This window comes from Rhea americana, unplaced genomic scaffold (assembly GCF_003343005.1).
Source record: "Rhea americana isolate MKP2758 unplaced genomic scaffold, rheAme1 scaffold_28, whole genome shotgun sequence".
Classification (NCBI taxonomy): Eukaryota; Metazoa; Chordata; class Aves; order Rheiformes; family Rheidae; genus Rhea; species Rhea americana.
Window position 1 is genome coordinate 2,563,914 of NW_028186401.1, and position 8,301 is coordinate 2,572,214.

The window sequence follows — 8,301 nt, forward strand, 5'->3', positions numbered from 1 at the left end:
AGCCTTGCCTTGGTAAGCCCCAGCCTGTTCTACAAAAGGTGGCTAGAGATTGAGATTTATTGGTTTCCAAATGAAAAGATTCATTCGATATAAGAGGTTAACTCAAAGTTCCTTAAACCGTGACTAGCATTGGCAAAGAGCTTTGCCTAGTCAGCACAAAGGCAGTTCAAAGAAACCTTTAAAAATACACACAGATATACATACACACAAACACACTCTCACACTTTAGCCTCAACTGCAATTTTCTTTTCATTTTTGTTTCTTTCTGCCATTACAAAGCCTTGAGCCCCTTTGTAGGTAGCTGGAGAGTTTTTTTTTTTCCAAGCTGAACTTTGCCATTTTGGTGTTGACCAACCCCCTTTTCTTTTGCAAGCAGTGAATGAAAAGACTCAAGAAAAAAAAAAGATTAAGAAGTAAACGGGGTGAGCAAAAAAAAAAAAAAAACTTCTAATTTATAGCTAGCAGAACAACGTTTAAAAATAATAGACCCCCCCAAAAAAAACGAATCCCCCCAAAGAGGGGAGGAGGGGGATCAAACAAGGTGACACATGTCAGAGAAAGGCTGCAAACCCTCCCGAAGCAGGGAGAAATGGGCTGGGCTGGTTCAGGCAGGGGTGTGAGGACTTAGGGTGCTGTGCTGACACATGTGTGTGCGTGTGTGTGTGCGTGTGTGCGAGCGCGGTGGGAGCCGCAGACACAGACAGCCCCGGGCTGGAGGGCTCCGTCCTGTGTGTGCAGCCTGAGCTATGGAAATGGTAATGAGGGAAAATTAACCCGGCCGTTTGTTACATTGCAGAGAGATCAATGCCTGACCCGGGGCTGAGGGATAGCTTACTTCTCCAGCGAAGATATGAGATAATCGCTCTGAAACACACCAGCGGCGAGGACAAGCAGGGACCGACAGGAATATCGCGTTTAATAATAATAACAACAATAATAATAGTAATAACAGTAACCACGAGAATGGCCAGAACCCCCTTGGCAGAGCGGGGAAAGAGCGGAAGGTGTCTGCGAGCTGCGCGGGGGGCTCGGGCTCGGCGAGGGCAGCGCGGCGCTGCGCGGCCCCGGCCCGGCCCGGCCCGGCCCCGGTGCGGCTCGGCGGGGGCAGGACGGGCAGAGCCGGCGCCAGGAGCCGCAGCCGGGACCCCGCGGCCGTTCCCGCTGGCTGCAAACTTTGAGGAGGCCGGTGAGAGCGGGAGGAGGGAAGGGACCTCGGCGCTCGGGGCTGCGTCGGGAGGACTTTAGAGTCTGGAGCCGCTGACCCTTGCGGGGTTTAATGCTTTCGGTGAAACCTCGAAATAAAACATGAGAAGATGAAGGGGTTGGGCGAATTCAGCTGGAGGAGAATGAGCGAGCGAGCTGCTGTCTTAAAAGCAGCCAGTGGAGGCTAATGAGACCATTGGGGTAGGAATAGTTTTTTTTTTTTTTTTTTTTTTTTTTTTTTAAGGCATCAGTAAACCCACAATATTGGAAATGGTGACAGTGCAAAATGAATCATGGTCCTGTAAAGGGAATAGGAAACACAAAATAAGAGCGGGGAGCGGGGGAGGATCTCTCAGGCGTGGATCGTAATACAAAATAATATTTAAGAAGAGAGCTGAGGACGGTAACACGGTTCTCCCCGTGTCTCCGAAGCCAGCATGAGCAGCGCTGTGTGCTCTGACCTGCCTCCTATTGTACAAGGTCGCCGCTGACTTCAGTGAGAGAAAGATCTAGTTTTGGCTGAATAAAGTCCAGCAAACTTTGCTGGATGGCAGCCTTTCCTCCCCCTCCTTCCTTGAGTTTCATTCAGAGACGATGTAAAACTATTCTGGATGTCAAATGTCTCTTTTAAGGCGTTTCTCGTAAGTCACTTCGCATCTGCTTCTCCCAGTGTGTTTATTTTATTTTATTTTATTTTATTTTTAAGGTTAAGTGTAACTGTCAGCCAAGGAGATGAAATTTTAGGTCACTGTGCAGCTAATTTCCAGGGGTCGTTAATTAGTAATATTGCAGGAGTTAAGACAGAAACTTGTTGGCTGAGATTAGATTATGGGGGAAGGAAAACCTGCGCGTGGGATCCATTACATCTCCAGCCGAGGACGACTCTCTTGTCAAGAAAAATAAACCTCCCCAAGCCCAGAGAGAGCCGGCGATGGCCGCGGAGCGCGGGGAGGGCGAGGGGATGCCTTCGGGAGCAGCGCGGCCCCGAGCCGTGACCCTGCGGCCGCCGCCAGCCCCGCTCCCAAAGCGGCGCGGAGCCCCGGGACATTTGGGGGATAGTGGTGGTGGTGGGGGGGAAAGGCTCTGGGAATGAAAAAAAAGAAGAAGAAGAAAAAAGAAGAGATCGCACTTAACACGACTAAACAGTTTGTGATCAAGGGTTGCTGAAGCCGCTTTCAAAATTAGGAATATTCCCAACCTCGCAACTCGGAGGGACTCGGTCCCTCTACCGCCCGCGGGGCGGTAGTTTGTGGGGAGCGAAGGATAAAGTTTTAATCTTAGTATCTGACAAATAAAAATAATCCTCGTAATAGTTAAAAAGGCACTGGGAAGAATCAAACGGAAAAATATCAAAACATGTAGMTGACCTAATAGCCCGAAGGGAGAACAAATGGGTGAACGCACGAAAAAGAAGGACAGAAAATTATTCTGTGATGCCTGGATATTCCAATAGGAATAAATGCAAAATGAGAAATCAGAGAAGGGAGTCTGTGCAACCTGGCTGGTCTATATAGCAGGGGCTTAAAAAATTACATCTGGAGGAGAGCTGTCCTTGGCTGGTCGTATTTACACTTTAGTTTTTTTCAGCAACAAGTATCCAAAGATCTAAACTAATTGATTCTGGAGTTCTTGGAATTTATCCAAAGAGCAATATAGTTTTAATTGTATGTTGCTTAAAACTCCATTTCTTGAACAGTGTGAAACAAGTCATAAAAGTCATAAACCATATCACTGTTTTTTCTCCCAAGCGTAAATACTCTGCTGACACTTAGAATGCTTTCCTYATACTCCTAAGGGGTACAAAAATAATTTCGAAGACATGTAACTACACCATAAAATTGAGAATTGTTAATCCGTTTTAACCGATTTAGAAGACACTTCTGATTTTAATTTTCAGGAGAAAAGAAAAAAATAAATAAATATTGCCACTTATTCACGAGCAAGAAAGATTTCGAAATGCAATTTCAAACCTGAACACTGATATTCTAGTCCAGCTGAGAAGGYAGAACTAGGTTAGTGGGCAAAGTATTTGGGTGGAGATAAAAAGGCCTGTAAAGTTTATACATACATTTCTGTTTCCCTGATTCCTCATTTGGAAACTCAGCCAGCAGCATCCTTGGCTAATCAGACGAAACCAATCTCCAAAAGCGAACTTTTTCAATTAACAACAATATATTTTCATCATTAGAGGCCGTAGCTATAAATATCTGACTATTTCTTTAAAAAAAAATATATGACGGAAGAGTCACTGCCTCCCTCCGCCGCCCCCCTYCCCCGTTTGCTGCACACCCACACTTTTCATGTCTAAAATTAGCACGAAAACTATGCACGGGAGAGCAAGTGAGATGTAGCTAAGGCAGGGAGGCTTCATTAGCTGCTAGAAAGGCTGGGGCTGAGCACGGGCCGCAGCCGCAGCAATCAAAGGCTGCAAGTGCATCTTTGCAGAGCGGTTTGGCGCTTCAGAGAGMGATTCAGGCTGGAAAGCTGTAAAATCCACGCAAACCTTTCTGCTCTCGCTACTAGGCACCCTTTGACACGGCGGTATTGAAGTTGGGGCTGGAAGGTCCTCGGAGGTCTCTGAGTGTGACAGTACTTAGAATAGCGGGTAGATGGCACAATTTTCTAACATTTAGAGAGAAGAACCCACGCTGGGAGCAATAAGTCCATTTAAAAGCCCTTTATTTAAAAGGAACAAAGATAACTGACAAACAAAGTACAGAGACATCTCAATGAAATTTCTAGAGAAGAATGAAAAAAAAACTCTCTGCAAAGGAAATACAAGTTCTCGGGTTTATTTATTGTTATTTTAAGTACAATTCCGAAATTAAATTAAATTAATTTAAATTATGTAGCTAGATATATCTAACAAGCCAATACTGCTCGTAGGACTGTGGATGTTTAAATCGGGGATCCAGGATAGTAAAATATGAGTATCTATTTGAAAGGAAGGAAATTCAGAAAATAGGGTTAATGCTTCAGAATGAATACAGCCCTCGCCTGCCCGTTGTTTAAAGGAGTCCTTCAATCCAGCACACGCATTTTTTCCCCCCGAAGGGGAATCGGAGAAAGCTGTGGTCAAGGAGGGGAAACAAGCCCGGGATGTGTGCAGAGAAATCTGAGGTTAGGAGATACTTTCTAGGAAAGAGGAATAATCTGCAGGGCGCTACGTCGCTGCATTTCAGCAATTTTGTACAGTGCTTGAATCCAGCAATGAATGGTGGCTCTCGCTCGGCTCATTCCTTTTATTCCGCACACGCTAATGGGTAGGGTTCAAAGCAAGGGCTAAGAAAAAGGAGGCAGAAATTTCGGCAGAGGTAGGTAGGCAGCATCCCTCGGGCGGTGGCTCTCCCGGGAGAGGATCGGAAAGCTTTGGGAAGCGGCRCGGGCAGCTCCAGCCCCCCTCTAGCACCCACCTCGGCCCCCGCAACTCGGCCGCTTGTGCTACCAAACGCGCGTATCGGGGACGTGTTTGGGCTAAAGTAAAGGAAACAAGTCAGGGAGGGGGGTAGAGAATACGAAGCAGAGAAATTGGGCATTGATCTGGTTTGATCGAGTCTGTGAGCTTCCACTAGCCATAGGCAGGCAAATGCTCCCAAAACACAGACGTACACACGCTCCTATCTCTGCTGATTGCGTTAAAAAGGGGGGGGGGAGAGAAGGAGAACAAGAAAAAAAAAAAAAAAAAAAAAAAAAAAGAAAGGAGGGGGAAGAGAAAGAAAAAGGAGAAAAAGGTAATAACCGGTATGTTCTTTCGAATCTATGGTGCTGTAAAGAAATCAGTTTCCGTATAAATGATTGTATTTGGGTGGGTGCTTTTCCGACTTATTTGTTGAGTAAATCTCTCTCACTGCGCTGAAGGCGAATCCCTGTTGATAAATCCATCATTACCGTTTGGATACAGGGAGACAGCAGCGCCACTAAATTTATCTTACATTTGTAGCGCTTTAATAGACATTTATTAAATGCTTTTAGAGAGAGACATGGGGCGCCTGATTACATCCTAGTTATAGACAGAACATAAAGACACACGTTAACAGCAATTTGCAAGGAGAGAAAAGAATAAAGAAATGAAAACAAAAGACAAGGCAAAGTTTGGGAGGAAAGCTTCTGCGAAATACTCGTTGGACGCATTTCCATAGGGACGCTAAAGACCGTATTTTTCTCCTGCGTTTTTCGGAATATTCATCGTGGCCTATATATGTGTATGTATACACATGTATACATATGTATATATGATCCGGGCACAYGCATGTATAGGTACGTGGGAATGGATCGACGAGGCTACGCCGCTTTCCGCTCCCTCCAACCCCACCGGAGCGCAGGAGAGCATCTGCACCAGCTCCATCACCCCCGTTCCCTCTCGCCTTCCAGCCCCCCCGCCCCCGCCAGCTTTTAACTCTAATTTCAATCTTCTTCTACTGGAGAATCTCCAGGGACCTGGGCAAACTTGTGTAAAATAGTTAAACCAAGCGTGTTTCAAAGAGGATCGCCGAGTTCCTCTTCCTGCCTTAACAAACCGAAAGGCCCGGTTCAAAGAAAACACACTGGAATCCAAATTCGAGCTATCTCCCGCCGCACGTCGGGGCAGCAGCCTCGGAGCCGGGTGTTGGGTTTCAGGCGCTGGTGGGCACGCAGGGACCAGCACTGCGCCTTGCTCCCGCTGCGGRTGGAAACCCTGCATTTTGGGCTTTCTTTTCTCTCTCTTTCTCTTTTTTTTCCTATTTTTTTAACCTATCGTCTAAAAACCTCTTCTTGCGCTCTCTCTCAGGTACATATTTCAAGCCACGTCTTGCTTTTACAAAGTTAAGCCCGCTCCAACAGAGCAGAAATTCACCTTGACGCCGCTGTTGCCCCGGCCCCGCGGGCCGCAGCGGCCCCGCACCGCGGCCGCGGAGCCGGCAGCGTTATTAGCCGTGACCCTTTCGGGCGCTGCGCGAGGTCCGCGCCTGCGTTATTTTTCCCACCATCCGAGTCACGCCGGGGACAGCAGCGCCCGGATTTCCCGTATCCTCCTGCAATACCCCCGTGGGTCGCCTTTCCCGGGGGACAAGGAGACACACAAACACACACGCAGAGCTCACGCCCGCACCTCCAGAAGAAACGCTAAACCTTCCCCCCCACCTCTGCCCTTTCCTCAAGAACGCTTCTTCCGTCTAAAAGTTTCCAAAAGAAAATAAATACAAGTGACACTGTGCTGGGGGAAAGCTCATTAGTTCGTTGTCCAACTCTAATAAAAGAACAGAAGTGCAAATTATAGAGTTCAGCTTCAACACACGCTCTGTCAACTAAAATCAGCCGAGTGCAGCCTTGATTCAAATAGCTGCGAAGTTGGTCCGCGGTGCAGAAGCCCCTTCCCCTCCTGCTTGTCCTTCCTCTTCCCACCCCACCTCCTCACTCGCCGGCCGCGGGCACATTTGGAGAAAAAAAATATAATAATAATAACAACAACAACAACAAAACCCGCCGGGCGGCGGAAGGCGATGCTGGAGCGGGGCGATGCCGGAGCCGGGCGCCGGGCAGAGCCCCGCGGCTGCTCGTGTCGCCCGCGCCAGCGCCGGGAAGGGCTGCGCCGGGGGCTGCGAGCGGGCGCGCCCGGCCGCAGGGGGGACAGCGCTCCTGAAATAACATCTTCTTTCCAGCAAGGTGGAAGAAGAAACGGCCCCTTTGTTTTGATAATTAGCTAAGCCCAAACTAGGAAAGCAGATGTGTTTGCTTAGCTAATCGTAAGACAAGTTTCTTTCAAAGAACTTCATTGAGCGATTGCAATTGTGAAGGCAGGAGAAGGATTTCTTTTTCCTCTCTTTTCTCCTACCCCCTCTTCCCCCCCGCCCTTCTAATATGATATAAACGCTTCCGATTACCTAGCTGGGAAGAGTGTAAACCCCCTTCACCGTAACCCTGGGATGCCCCGGACCGCGGAGCCATCCGCGCTGCTCGGGACCACGCCAGAGCTGTTGACAATTTACTTATGGGGGGATGGGGAGAAAGAGGAGGGGGGGAAGAAGGGGAAAAATAAAGTTTTAATGACATGTATGACATATTAAATTAGGCAGTTTTACAATTGGGTTTGAATGCGATGCTAACTGATTACAACTGTGTTATCAAAAGGGTGATAAGATTTATAACTTCGTGAGCACAAGCTTCTCCTCTTAATGACAATAGATGTTCAATAGCAGAAATCTGGTTTCTATTTTCCAAGAAGAGACGCTGTGTGTCTCCGTTGCCCCTTTATTACCGTCGGATTCAAGATCCTCTCTAAAACAGCTTGGCACTTGGAAACCCACAGGCCGGGAATACCTTTATGGTCCCTATTAACTACTGTGTTATTTACACTTTCGCTGGTGCTTCTCACTCAATACCCGTATCACATACGAGGGATAACGCAGTCCCTCTCCTTCCCTTTCGCTGCGTGTTTTGGATTTATATTTAGCATTTCCTCGCTTTACCAAAAAAAAAGGGGGGGGGGCGGGAAAAAAAAAAAAGCTCGCTCTCTTACACCCCTCTCCTCCCCAGCTCCCTAAACCAACACATTAAGCAAACTTTAAAAACTGGGTTCCTATTACAAAGCAGCGCCCAGGACTAACTGCTTTAAAATTACTGCATAATTAGATTTAGTTGAATTTCACCATTAATTAGGCAGCCGCACTGCGGGGAGCCTTTGAAATCTGAGAAAATGGGAAAAATCATCTGAAGCACGTTTTTTAAACCCAACTTCAATAAATCCTGACAAGGCCTGCATTTCTCCGTGTATCTCTTTCCATTCTACAAAGCAGAGYGAAACAAGCACGATCCCCAGGACCCACTAAAGTTTTAATTAAAAAAAATAAAAATAAAACCCATCTCGATTTTCACATCCCGCTCGGTTATCGGCGGCGGCGGCGGGTCCGCGCTGCCCTCCGTCGCTCCCTCCCGCGAGCCCCCTTTCCCTTGCCTTCCTGCCTCTCGCCCTCTCTGTTTTTATTATTATTATTATCATTATTTTATTTCGCTTTGCGGACACCTTCCCGAGCCCCCCCCCCGGGGGAGGCGTGCCGTCGCTCAGCGGCCGCGGAGTCGGGCTCCAGGGGGAGGCTCTCCGCGGGGCGCGGGCGGGCACCG